This window comes from Crinia signifera, chromosome 6 (genome assembly GCF_055691185.1).
Source record: "Crinia signifera chromosome 6, ASM5569118v1, whole genome shotgun sequence".
NCBI classification, from domain to species: Eukaryota; Metazoa; Chordata; class Amphibia; order Anura; family Myobatrachidae; genus Crinia; species Crinia signifera.
This window is the reverse complement of record NC_139222.1, coordinates 248,333,266-248,348,356: the sequence shown is the minus strand read 5'-3', so window position 1 is coordinate 248,348,356 and position 15,091 is coordinate 248,333,266. Positions and strand designations below refer to the sequence as shown.

The 15,091-nt window shown below is 46.0% G+C and overlaps 1 protein-coding gene across 8 annotated transcripts in view; it reads right to left on the bottom strand.

Moving 5' to 3' along the window:
* SH3PXD2A (SH3 and PX domains 2A) overlaps positions 1-15,091 on the bottom strand; it is a 296,381-nt gene that overhangs the window by 67,284 nt on the left and 214,006 nt on the right. The window lies entirely within an intron of this gene.

Genomic DNA, 15,091 nt, shown 5'->3' with positions numbered 1-15,091 from the left:
CCCCCTTTGATGGACACTAGTATCTTGTCTCTCCTCTGCCCAGAACCAGATATATCAGCCTTCGAGCAGCTGGTTACTGCTTCAACTCCACACACCTGGTATGTAGTTTTATATACTCGTTGGTGGATTGCTCTGCCTCCTGAACTCTGATCCCCTCGTCCCCAGTACCATTTGGTAGGTGGGATTCTCTAGTTTTTAATTCCATTAAAATCTAAGTAATCTAGTTCTGGGAACTGGAGATATCTGCAGTCAAGCAAGCTGTCCTCCCACCAGAAAATTATGAATAATAAGCCCACTCCACTATACACCACTCCTCTGCATATTAAACATCCTCTACCACCCTGGAAGTTATGTACCAGGGCCCCTTCATTCAGCCCAATGCCCCCTTCTCCCACCCCATCTCCCACCATCTGTGCAGTAAAGGGGTAATTAGTGGAAATTACTGACCCAGGCCCTACATTCTGAGCGGTTGATATAATCCTCCCTACCACCTGCGGGACATCAAAGCTTACGCTCATAGCACACCCACCCCTACCACTGGAGGATAGGTAGGGGCCTCAATACATTGCTATTCCCAGGGGTCTACACTGCTGTTATGTGTGTATATATGTGTGTGTATATTATTATTATTATTATTTATATACATTTGGTCTATCTATAATACTTTAATTGACCCGGCATAAACTGGGTCACCTAAGTGTCCCTCTCTGTGTTTTGCTCCGCCCCTCTCTGGAAACCCCCTTCTGAAAATCCTGCGTTTGCCCCTGAACCTGGTTGATTTTGTGTCATTTAAAAAAAAAAAATTATTACTATTATTACTATTTGTTCGATTTAAAATGGATCTTTTAGTAAATGTACCCCCTTGTCCTAATCATATGAAGCATGTACTTCACTCCTAACAGTGGTCACTAATTCCAGATGACGTGATAGGCTCTTTTCATGAATGAGAACTGTAAATGGCTACTTCCACTGTAACAGCGCGATCAGGAAATTCCTACAGGTGGTTCCACTTGCAGTCTGAATGTCGGCAGTACAAAAGACATTGCGTTATAAAGGAGAATGTTGGGAGGAACCAGGGTAAAACAGTAAGGTCACTGGTGTCTGCAGGTTTTTGCCTTACAGCAAGTTAATATAGTGTATCTGGCGGATGTACTGTTAAATCCAGGTCTGTGTTTTCAGCTGTGCAACCTCATTTATATTCAATTTGATCTCTGTAGATAATGAAACCCAAACGGTATACTTATTAGTTACATTTTAAAATGCAAATATTAACTACATGCCCTGAAGTCTACTGCAAAAGTAATATGCATATAGGTCCTGATTCTGGTTGACTCGTTAACCAGCATAAATTCGCCGCTTAATGAGCTATCTAGCGCTGCCCGCCAGGCGAGCGAATGCCCGCCTCCCACTGTCGTGTGAACACTCCCTCCGCATTGGGAATGGATGTTTTGCATAAACATTCATTTGCAGGGAGCGTACGGGGGGCAAAATGACTTTCCCCCTGTTCGCAAATATAATACACTCATGCGACATCAGCTGCCCGCCCCCGGAAGCCATCGTGCCGAACGCCTGGAGATGCCCAACGTTTTTGTGGGCGCACCCACCATTTTTGTGGGTAAGCCCAGGAAGCACTGAGCGTCCTCATGCGAACGCCCCCTGCTGGCCTCCACACACACACACCCCAATGCGAAGAACACCTCAGAGACTGTGCAAGTCAACGAAGGCATCCACACAGCGCAAACATCGGTCCCCGGTGACCAATCAAATCAGTATCAGTCCCATAGTTTGGCATTTTTCAATGGAAGGCTCACTTAGGATAAACGTGTATGCATTTGTGTGCCTGTAAAAGATACAGGTACAGTATCCCGTATCCGTACACCCCGTATCCGAATTATTATTTTTTCCCCTAACCCTTCTTTTATACTTACCAAGTCCCCCCGCGTCCACAGCAGGCCTTCAGCATCCTCTTGGGCTTCTCCAGCGGTCCCAGGAGTGCATTGCGCGAGTGCGCGTGTCGCACCTGGGAACCCGTGCCTGCCGTGGACACTGGGGGACAATGTGGGAGCTGAGGGACCATCGGGGCACCACCAGTGGACAGGTAGGTATGCCTAAAAAAATTTATTACAAAAACCGGAAAAAACCCTTATCCAGAATGCTCGTGGTCCCGAGCATTTCGGATAAGGGATACTCAACCTGTATATGAACTATAGAAGGACATACAGTAGAAGTGTTTGCTGAGCTACCGTCCACAGTATCTTAAACCGCAATAGCCACCATGTTCCCACCATCAGCAGGGGGCTTAAAACTGTTTTTTCTTCTCATTTGTAATTGGAAAAGGTTGCTCAGCAGATGTGGATCCATATATACTTGTTGATCAGAGTTTAGGAAATACCTTCCAGCCATTGCTGCTCCCAGATAAAGCGTTCACGTGAGGACTAATGTGTTGCAATAACTCACCCTCTAGAGCGCCTGGGCTCTTCCTTGTACCAGTGGGAACGCGGCCAGTTCCAAACTTATTAGCGGTAGACTTAATGCATCCAGCATTCGGCAGGGGGACATCTGTTTTTAGGATTAGCCAAACTTTATTGACATCAGTATAATAGCTAAATAAAAAGCTGCTTATAGAATTGTCTTACTGAACATTGTGTAATAGTTAAAGTATTGCTGAGCAAATTATACTTATTTCCTACAATAAATCTCCCAATAACTAGTGGTTACTCTGTTAAAAGCATTTTATCTCTTGCAAAAGAGATGTGATGAAGCATCTCATAGATGTCCTTCCTCCACCCCTCCTGCTTCCTTGGTCTCTACCTACTGTGCCTGCCCAGGACATTTCTTCTCCTTAGTATCTGCTCTGTAGAGAGAAGCCACTTTCCATTGGGCAATCATAGGGGGGGTGCTGTGGGTACAGCTCATTTTGTCCATCGCAACCCCCAACCCCCACCCCCCCGACTGCTTCGGCTGTGCTGCCTGCTTCTTCCATGCAGGACACCGGCGTCCAATTAAAATGCTTTTGAGCCAATCAGAGCTTGTGCACCATTAGCCAATCAGAGCTGCTGCCGGTACACAAGCTCTGATTGGCTCACCAGCCGGTGCTACATTTTAATTGGCCGCTGCGTCCTGCATTAAAGAAGCCTTTGGGGGAAATTCGGAGGGGGGGGGGGGGGGGGGGTGGACTGGAAATCAGTCCTGTGCCCCAGCATTCCGAGTGGCAGCCCTGATAGGCCCTATAAAGGCAGCACAGAGCAATGGCTGGTGGTAAACGGGAAAACCTTGCACAGGATGGGGATAAGCACTGTACACATAACGCACTTATTAAGGACGCACTAGTGCCATAGTGTACTTGTAATAGCCTCAATAGTGAAATACTTTAAGTGCAAGACTGCAAGTATTTAATGTCACTTTCATCCAACACTCTAACTGCTCCGCATCTCTCTACATTCCGCCAGTTCTTATGGCGCCTCTCCATATGCAACAGTATCTAATCCAAATGACACCAATCAAAGCCAGGTCTCTTCTCCACCTGCCTACAAGACTTTAGACCCCCTATAGCATGGCACTTTTTCAGTGAAAAAAGTGACACACAAGCAGCTTCTGCTGATTAAAATTTTATTTGGAAAATACTGTAACATTCCATTCCATTTCTTATGTAGATATAGTTGCAGCCACACATAGACATGATGCATATCATTTTACTCAGCAGAAGCTGCCTGTGCAACCTATTCACTCAGTTTTGCAAATAAGAGTTTAATGGAAAAAACCGTGGCCAAAATTTACGTCTGGCGCTACAGAGTCACAAGGAGCTCACGTGTTATGTATAATTATTTATTTACAGTTTCTTATATAGCGCAGCAAAGACCGTCGCGTTTTACCGCATGGAGTATAGATGTCTGTGGACACATCTGTATGATACTAATCAATTCAAGTATAAGTGCTGATATCAGAACCATGATACAATTCTTGCACTAACTAGACATGAGAGCTCCCCTGATCTTGCAGTCAGGGCAATTGCTCTATACCAGCTCCAATTTTATTACAGCAGTGTATTCTATTTTTTTTTTCAGACTAAATCTAATATTTACTTATCAGAGTGCAGTTCTCCGGAGAGAGAGAAAGTTCAGCCACGGTAAAAGTATTGCCGTGTGTTTATTCTCCATGTGAAGGACCCTTGACAAAATCTCTGGTTTACATACTTCCGAAGATGATTTCACGCTAAATCACTGTCTTGGCCAGAGCTTACAATCATCTAAAAAATACCAAAAAAATATATAATATATACAGTAGCAATGGGTAAAATAAAATACAACAGAATAATATACCAAAGAGAGACGTGGATTATGGCCTGTAATGTATTCTGCTGCATGTCACAGGTCACAGGTCAATGGCTTTAGATCAGTAATCCCCACTGATTAGCAGACTGTGTATCTTTCAGAGAGCCTTGCTATCAGATGAGGTCACACATTGGGGGAAATTTACTAAGATGTGTGTTCTACTTCACATGTGATATTGCTATGGGCAACCAATCAGAATCTACTTCTTATTTATTTAGCACTCTCAGAAGACTGTAGACAGGATCTGATTGGTTGCCCATAGCAACATCAGATGTGAAGTAGAATACACATCTTAGTAAATTTCCCCCATTGGGAGTTATGGTCCAAATTCGTCCCCATCCCCGATGCTCATGGTTTGAGCAAACCCTGGGAGAGAACAGCTTTGGCCGAGTTTTACACTCGCTGAGCCGTTCGCTCCGGGAAGGGAGTGCAAGGGGCGGCAGAAGGGGATGGCCATCGTTTTATGGGCGTCCCCATAAAAACGTTGGGCGTTCCCTTGAGAAAGCAGGTATGGCAATGATTGCTCAGGGCGGGCGGCTGACATTACATGATGTCACCGCTCACCCCGAATTCGGCGGATAGCGTACTGACTTATTACCGAAGGGGAGAAAAATGATTTGATGGTCAGTGACCATGGAATGTTTTCTCTCCTGTTCGGCCGAATGCGATAGGATGTGTTAGTGTACACATCCCCTTGAATGTTAGTGAGGGGATTCGGGCGCTGGGCATTCGGCGTTTACCTGTTCGTAGGCTGCGATTACACGCAGCCCAATGAACAGGTCTGAATCAGGTGTCTATAAGATGACCAAAAAGTCCAGCAGGAGTAGCCAGGTGTGCCTTCCATGTAGGGAAGAAAGTGACTGGAAAGTTCGCTCACACAGGGGGGGATTTACCAAAGCTGCCAAACAGCAGAAGTGAAAGTGCTGCCCCTAGCAACCAATCCCATTCTATTGTAGCGAACATCGGTCTACTACAATCTATAGCATGACATCTAGAGGGGCATTCAACGCTGGCCGATATTTCAGATACTCAGATATATCATCCAGGACCTATTCAATCGACCGGAACTCGCAGCTGCAAATTCGGTTCTTTGAAAAGACAAATCTGCATTCGCGGAAACGGACTCGAAATTTGCAAATTATAGTCCGTTTTTGCGGAAAAAGACATGGAAATGCCGATGCACTGCAGGGGGGGGGGGGGGGGGCGGTAGATGTTACATGTGCATAGAGAGTTAGATTTGGGTGACTTATTTTGTTTCTGTGCAGGGTAAATACAGGCTGCTTTATTTTTACACTGCAATTTAGATCTCACATTGAAGTAAAACCCCACCCAAATCTAACTCTCTCTGCACATGTTACATCTGCCCCACTTGCAGTGCCCATGGTTTTGTCCATTTGAGAAGGAATTTGCCTTTGCGAGTGAACCAGAATAATGGCCATCATTTCTCTATAGCGTCCTAGAAAATGACAGACAGAATCTGATTGGTTGCTATGGGCAATGTCCCCTCTTTTCATATTTAAAGCTTTAGTAAATCTCCTCCCCCCCCCCCAGAGGCCAGTCCTTGAATCTCTGCTTCGTATGTTCAAGGTCTGACAAAGCATCCCTTGGAAGCGGTCACCATAAAAAGGCGGCAGAGGAGCCTGTTCCAGGATAAACATTTTGGAGAAGCCTTTTCCTTGTTAGAGAGAGCCAAACACGTTATAAAGACAAGATTGTTTTCTGCTGCTCCTTATTCAGCAAATGTTCCATTTACACTATGTATTGTGTTTGACAACACAAACTACCAGGGGAGTGGGAGGGAGCCCAAGTACAAAGAGGTCCAATAGTACCAATTCATTGCCCGGCTCCAGGCAAAATACCGTCATGTACTTTACTGCGTGTCGTGCCCATTGCCAGTGTGGTGTTATAACTGGCAGTGCTGAATATGTTTAGCAATGCTACATTAGGGAGAACCTACAGTGGAGTCAGCCTAGGCCAACTTTCCAGAGAGCAGGAAGGGAGGGCGAGGCGGTGGTGCTGATTGAATACTTGTGATTAGCAGAAGTGGTTGGTAGACGGTGGTAACGGCTCGGCGGGAAAATACGCTGCAGCTGCCATTTTTAGCAAAGTGCTGGAGGAAGAAGTGGGGGAACAGGAGACTTCAGGGCTAATACGTGTACAGAGCAAAAGTATCTGCACTAAGGAATACTGAAATAAACCAGACACGGGATTCTCTTGTAATAATATCAGCCAAAAGCATAGACGCTAATACAGACTGAGAGACTTGATTCTAAAATGAATTGGATTTAAGGATTAACGTTGTAAACGTGGAGCATACTCTGAGCATATGGTGTGAGACTGAGAGACCTTCTTCTTCCCTTACGCGGGTTTTGCTGCATATCAAAATGCGGTGAAAACCCGATAACTGGGTTTTTACCGCATTCTTGCTTTAGAGAATCTCACCCTTTTGCTTTACAGAATCTCCCCCACTATGTTGAAACTCTAAACAAACAAGAAAGAGAAACATGTTCCCAATTTATGTTCTCCTGTTTGGGCAAATATGCAACCCAGCACATGACTATTGCAAAATGCTGGAACAGATATTTTCACATACAGAATGTCAACAACATCCTTCAAGTGGTACAACAAAACAAAAACATACCTGCTGCAACATGTGCGGACTGTTACTTGTCTGCCAGGCCAGACGAAACGCAGCACAATTGCAGAACCAGCTGGCCCACCCTTTTACCTCTTTGTTAATAACCAGACTTTGTTTATTCTTAATTGTAAAGCACTGCGGACTATGCTAGCAATATATACGCACACAAATGTTATTACAGTACAATCATTGTACAGTATAAGAAGCAAAAATCTGAACACAAAAGAACTGATCTTTGTCTGTGTTCCCTGGGTTGTTGAGCTGGTTCAATTGAAGTTTAAAGAGTAGCTTTGCTCTGATTGGTTAGCACAGCAGTGTATTCCAGCCAATCTCTTACCCCCTGAACAATCAGCGAGGTCACTGTGTTTGTAAACAAAGAAAGCCTTTAGGGGTCTACACACGGGGAGATTTGCTGAGCGTTCTGAACGATGCTAGATCACTCAGAACACTCAGCCAGCATTGTTCAAAAATGGTAGGGAACAAATTGGAAATATGGGGGAACAGATTTGTGAAGTTTTTACTTTACTACAAGGTTTCTTTCTGCAGTATGTGTGTTTTTCTCTCACCATGTTTATATTTCTTTACAAGTGGACCACAAGTCCCAGTGTGCCGAGGATCCCAGTGACCAAGAAACCCCAAATAGCCTGAAGAAACTGAAGAACAATAGGACTGTAAGAGAATGGAGTTTGCCAGAAAAAAAAAACATATTTCTCCTATTTTGCAAGAAATATATTTCTCCACACCCAACCCAGTGTGGGGTGGGGGGATATGTAGCTCAAATGACTAGGTGTGGCATAGACCACAGACAATGAATGGGTCAACCCAAAAAGGTTGACATGCACACAGGTGGCACTTAGAAAAGGTCTTGACTCCTATCCACTGTATCCAGGAGCAGAAGGTCCCAGTGGCAACTTGGGTTGGATTGGCTGTCAGTGGTCTGAGTAAATATCAAATGGGCATTCCTGCTTTCTGGCTTCACCCACTATAATTAAGGGCAGAACTCATGCAGATTTCAGCTGGCCCCTAACAGACTGACTTGGTGTAACTACACTTTATACTCCCCTCTCTGTCTGCATATTCCATGCTGTGTCTGGAAGAAGTCTTCAGCAGTATCAGATGTGCTCTGATTGGCTGAGCAACACATGACAGACACTGACTAAGCCAATTGAAGAACACACACGCTCCCACATCCCACCGAAATCATGGCGCAGCTTGATTCTGGGCTTCTGACATGAAAAACAGAGGTGACTACTAGTCATTGCTACAAAACCATCCAATGGTATAAACATGGATAGATGAAGAGAATGTATGTACAGTATGCACCAAAACAGTCAAAGCTCAATGCATGGATACATTAGCTGTGCTGCAGACACCACTTCACTACCATCGAATCAGAAACATCAGTGGGAGTTTGAGAAGGGCACAATTTTTGTGAGAGATTACAGGGGCAACAATTGAATAAATTTAAGGTGGCACACATAATCCTAGAGTGCTGGCTCTGGGTTTTGGAGACTGCATACTGTGTAATATTATGCTGTGTTCCCTCCCAATGATGACCATTATATCCAGTGATTGTCACATCCAGTGCTGGCTTCAGAGGTGGAGCTGCCAGTGAGTCAGTGTGGGATGGCAGTTGGTCTGAGCTCCTCTATTTGAATTTTGAAATGTCCTGCAGCACAACCCCTGGAGCCTCCCCTGGTCACAACCCTTCATTGGGTCCCTGCCTTTTCATTTACCTTGCGCACCCTTAATGCCCTAAAACTTGGGGATATTAAGTAGGTACGATTAGGTTATTCCAAGCGAATATCTTCCTGCAGTATGCAGGAGTACAGGCACGTTGTTAGAGATATCTGGAGGAGTCTGCAGCCAAGTACCGCTCTGTCATTGTGAACTCTCAGCGTAACAGCCGTTGTTTGAAATCCTGCTGTGGAGTCAACAGCCTCGTGGTTAAATGCAAAGCAATAAACATTTAGCCTAGACCTTCCAGCAAAGAAATCTGACGCCATAAATATGGATGAGCGCCTCAACTTTCCAAACAGTTAGACGGACCAGTCAGATGATTCAGTACTTATAGAGGCCATGGTAGAAAATGCAGCTCCTTAGACAGGGGAAGTATGTGCAGAGAAATGATATAATTTCTTTGGCTTGCTTCTTGTTTAGACTATTAGGTCCTATTTTTCTACTACCATACCAAGTATAGAAATAAATGTCTTTGCAGGGACACTTGTAAATATCCAGCCAATGGACCACTAAACACTGTGGAATGTGCTTTGTTTATAGTTGAGAAGAATAGACTAGGGAGAACCTCATCATTCTGTGCATCTACCAACAGTGCAGTGCCGGGAAGGTGGAGATGCAGACATGGGACCGATACAACAGGAACGCTGAGAAGTCTGCAGCTTGCGGACAGCAACATTCTCAGAGAACTCAACAGCACGGGACTCAGCATCGGCTGCGTCATTTAGGAAAATCTATATATTATTCATAGAATACTGATAGTGTTAAAGGCAAACTAAGAAATGAAAAAGAGAACACCAGCCAAAAATACAAATCTAGTCCATCAATATAATTGTAAAGATCTTCTTAGCGAGGTGAAGCAGATAATGCTACACTGCATTCTGCCTTAGCGGACTGCCCATAGCAACCAATCAGATTCTGTACTCCATTTTCTAGGATGCGGCTAAGTTGCTTTGTGCTTAATCTGCCACTATGTACTGTAAGTTTATAACACCAATTCCTGTGTGGTTAGTGTCCTGTGTACGGTATGCTACTCCTAACGGGGCATCTCAGTTCTGCCGGGTGTTTCACAATGTACAGTATGGTGTATATATTACACACAGCACCACTACTTCCGTGTATTTTTTAGCACATCACTACACCATGTGTGCAGAGCATCAGTACAGCCTGTGTGCATAACATAACTACTTCATGTGTGCACCGCATCCCTACTACCTGTATGTAACACCTCACTACTGCCTATGAGCACCCATCACTATTGCCTATATGCACCGCATTCCTACTGCCTGTATGCAGTGCAGCATGTGTGCAGCACATAACTATTTTCTGTGTGCATCAAATGACTACTGTCTATGTTAATCCCCTCACTAATACCTGTAATGCATCACTACTGCGTGTGTGTCACCTCACTACTGTCTGTGGGCACCCCATCCTTATTGCCTATGTACACATGTCATCACTGCCTGAGTGCAGCCCTTCACCGCTGCCTGTGTGCACCCCATCACTACTTCCTGTGTAAACCCCCTCACCACTGCCTGTGTGCACCCAATCACTACTGCCTGTGTGCACCCCATCAATACTGCCTGCGTGCACCCCATCACTACTTCCTGCGTGCACCCCATCACTACTTCCTGTGTGCACCCCATCACTACTTCCTGTGTAAACCCCCTCACCACTGCCTGCGTGCACCCCATCACTACTGCCTGTGTGCACCCCATCACTACTTCCTGTGTGTGCCACATAACTTTTACCCCATCCCCAGAAGAAACATTATTCAAATGATTAATTCAGGTGCAGAGTGGGCAACTGTCCTTAATAACTATTAACAAATGACAAGTTGCAGAAGGTGGCCTAGTACTTGGGGAGCACTAAACAAACACCATAGCTAAAACATAGCATAGCGCAACACAACTTGCAGGCTTTTATTTTAACAGAATTGGAAGAAAAAAATCAGAAAATGCATCGTACAAGTGCTTTACTGCGTTGTCACCCCCTTCTGAAAACGGCTACAAATTGGGCCTGTTATAATTTACAGCAAATTACCTGATTACCAGTTTCATTGGAATGGAAAAAAGTTTCTTTGTAGAAAAGGTCATGCACAAAAGTGTACTGGGTACTTGTTTCCTAGCACGGCCACAATCGGGGGTAATCGTGTACCTTAACTTAAGGTACACGATTACCCCCGATGGACCCGATTTCCTTTGAAATCAGGTCCAATTTGCCGGCAAAGGGATAATCGGGTCCATCGCGTCGGTCGCGACCGACGCGATGCACCCGATTTTCCCATAGGGTTCAATGTTAAAATATTTTTAACATTGTAATCGCGTTCATCGCGTCGGTCTTGTGCCATTATAATGGCACAAGATGCGATGGATGCGATTAAGCACTTTTTACATAGCTAACAATGGAAAATGGGCCAATATGGCCCATTTCTCATTGTATATGCCCCCCCCATGATTGACGCCAACCCGAAGCGTGGCGAGCCCGCGAGGGGCGGCGGTACGCGTCCTCCGACCTTTTCATACCCCTACTATCGGGCTCGCTGGCTCGCTGCGCTCGCCACACTTTATATTCTCAACTCCACGCCGACGTGGATAGTAGGGGTATGAAAAGGTCGGAGGACGCGTACCGCCGCTCCTCGCAGGCTCGCTACGCTCGCCATGCTTCGGGTTGCCGTCAATCATGGGGTGCCGTTGAGGGGGTTAAAATTGGGGTCTGGGGAGACTTTTACATTGAATCCAATGTAAAATAGGGTCCCAGGGACTTTTACATTTCAATCAATGTAAAAATCGAGACCGTCGCGTCGGTCGCATCGCATGCGATTTGGTCGCATGCGATGCGATCGATGCGATCGACCCGATCAACATCGGTGTGGCCGTGCTAGGAAACAAGTACCGTGTACTGTATATGTATACACTCCCCTATGTACACTGGGTTTCCTACAAGTAATAAACATCATTGCATACCTGCTCCTATCCGGAATCGGTACATCTGTCAGAATGAACTTAGGTCTACAGTCATTAGGTCGACCCCATTAGGTCGACTGGCAGGAAGGTTGACCTGATTTAAGGTTGACATGGGCCAAGGTCGACATGACTTAAGGTCGAATTTGCATAAAGGTCGACATGATGAAGGTCGACTGGTCATAAGGTCGACATGGGTTTTTCACTGTTTTTTTTTAATCCGAATGTCGACACAGTCGACATGGACACAGTTGGCAATAAGAATCGGACCCTCGCATCGCTCGCTTCGCTCACGATGCTTCGCTCGCCACAGCTTTAATAACCTCCTCCACGCCCTAGTGGATGGTAGGGCATGAAATACCGCCTGTCGGCACATGTCGGCTCAAAAAACAGTGAAAAACCCCATGTCGACCTTATGACCAGTCGACCTTCCTCATGTCGACCTTTATGCAAATTCGACCTTAAGTCATGTCGACCTTGGCCCATGTCGACCTTAAGTCAGGTCGACCTTCCTGCCAGTCGACCTAATGGGGTCGACCTAATGACTGTAGGGTACTCTTTACCTAGCACGGCGCCCATCGCGACCATCGCGACCATCGCATGCAATAAAAAACGGGTGCGATGCGATGCCCGCGATGGCCGCGATTTCCCATAGGGACCAATGTTAAAAATCAGATTGGTCGCGATTTTAGTGTTAAAAGTCAGATTGGTCGCGATTTTTACATAGGAATCAATGTTAAATGGGCCACAGAGCCCTAATAGTCCCCCTGAAGTGTGAAATGGCCCCCACAATTTTTAACGCCACCCCACGATCAACGTGAACCCGAAGCGTGGCGAGCGCAGCGAGGCCGCGAGGGGCGGCGGTACGCGTCCTCCGACCTTTTCATACCCCCACTATCCACGTCGGCGTGGAGTTGAGAATAGAATAGTGTGGCGAGCGCAGCGAGCCCGAAGCGTGGCGAGCGCAGCGAGCCCCGCGAGGGGACGCGGATACCTTCACAGGTAAACGCGTCCCCTCGCGGGCTTCACAGGTGTCCGCGTCGCCACGGACACCTGTGAAGCCCGTGAGGGGACGCGTATAACTGTGAAGGTATCCGCGTCCCCTCGCGGGGCTCGCTGCGCTCGCCACGCTTCGGGCTCGGTGGCTCGCTGCGCTCGCCACACTATTCTATTCTCAACTCCACGCCGACGTGGATAGTGGGGGTATGAAAAGGTCGGAGGACGCGTACCGCTGCGCTCGCCACGCTTCGGGTTCACGTTGATCGTGGGGTGGCGTTAAAAATTGTGGGGGCCATTTCACACTTCAGGGGGACTATTAGGGCTCTGTGGCCCATTTAACATTGTTTCCTATGTAAAAATCGCGGGCATTGAGCCAATTAACGCTAAAATCGCGACCAATCTGACTTTTAACATTGATCCCTATGGGAAAATCGCGGGCATCGCGGGCATCGCGTCGCACCCGTTTTTGATTTACCCGCGATGCCCGCGATTTTTTACCCCTGACGCCCGCGATTGTAATCGCGGGCGCCGTGCTAGGTAAAGAGTACCGACTGTAGACCTAAGTTCATTCTAATAGATGACCGCTTCCTCCTATCCTATGTGTAAAACATACACCTAGAAACCAATGTATTTATACCCAACTATACACAGCCTGCCTATGATGGCCCAACCCCATGAAATTTTGCCTATGTGACAATTCCACGAAACAACACCGTCTCACCTCTGCAGTAGTAGTGTAAAAATGTGACTGATTTACTGTACGTACGGTACACGCACTTATGGATGTACAGTTTTTGCACCTACTGAGCAGTGCTGAAACTAGGATATTCATCAACAGGCCAAGGTAGTAATTTGGCTCTGATCTGTCTTCCCCTTCCTACGCATGTATGGGTATCACATCCAGCACCTGGGCATGCGACCCCTCAATGCAATGCAAGTATGGAGAATTTTGAATCTAATCAGAATCAACTATGGTCTCCATTGAAGCTGATTGGTCAGCAACTGCAACCAATCAGATTTGACAAAGCTTAGACTGAACATTCTTCAGGTTGTTAGGCCTGAAGAAGATATACTTAGCAATTCATATTACATTGTAAAATTGCTATTTCCTAAATCGAACAATTTAAACCACTTTCCCTTGGCAATGAATTGGCTTGTAGTCAGTGATAACATATTTAGGGGTACATTTACTAGGATCCGATACGAAATCCCGGCGGTCGGGATCCCGGCGGTCGGGATCCCGGCGGTCGGAATCCCGACACTGGAATCCCGACCGCCGAAATCCCGACATGGGGGGGACGTGGATCGCCCCCCCTTGCGGGCTCGCTGCGCTCGCCACGCAGCGGGCCCGGTGCCTCGCTACGCTCGGCACGCTATTTTATTCTCCCTCTATGGGTGAGAAAGATTCGGGATTTCGGCGGTCGGGATTCCAGTGTCAGGATTCTGTACGCCGGGATCCCGACCGCTGGCAAATTGACCGCATCCCATTTACTAAGATGGGAGTTCTACTGAAGATGGGACATTGCCCATAGCAATCAATCAGATTCTACTTCTTACTGTATGTATTTATTTAGCACCTTCTAGAAAGATGGAGGGCCACATTCTTTAAGCTTCAAAATTGATAAAATGGAGAGTGATAAACAGCCAGCCAATCAGCTCCTACCTGTCATGTCACAGACTGTGTTTGAAAAATGTCAGGCAGGAGCTGATTGGCTGGCTGTTTATCACTCTCCATTTTATCACTTTTAAAGCTTAGAGAATCTGGCCCAGAATCTGATTGGTTGCTTTGGGCAAGATCTCATTTTCAATAGAACTGAGTGCTACAGTTTATACAAATATGTATGAGGATTGCAAGAACCTCAGCTTTGTGAATACTTACACAAAGTTCTACACCCAGCAACACAAACATAACAATACAGTAAAATCACACTGCCATACATTACTGTATATATATATATATATATATATATATATATATATATACATACACCTTTCAGGAAGGCTGTAGAGCAGGCATGTACAAACTATGGCCCTCCAGCTGTTGTGAAACTACAAGTCCCATCATGCCTTGACACATGGGAATGCTAAAACTATGGCAAGGCATGCTGGGACATGTAGTTTCACAAGAGCTGGGGGGGCCATAGTTTGGACATGCCTGATGTAGAGGTATGGTGAAAGCAATGACTGCAATACAGACCAGTGATGCACTTTATCATACGTTTATCATTGGACCAGCAATATCAACTGAAATGTAATGGGGAGGGGGGTATGGGATTCTCTGTGGCAGTGACACTAGCATAGTTGCTGGCTCTCGCTGCATGGAACAACTTGCCAATCCCTTCTTCCTAGGACTTTTTTTCCTCTAACCCAAGCAGCTAAAACGTTTGCTGATGCTTTGACTTTAGATCTCCACCCACTGCTTC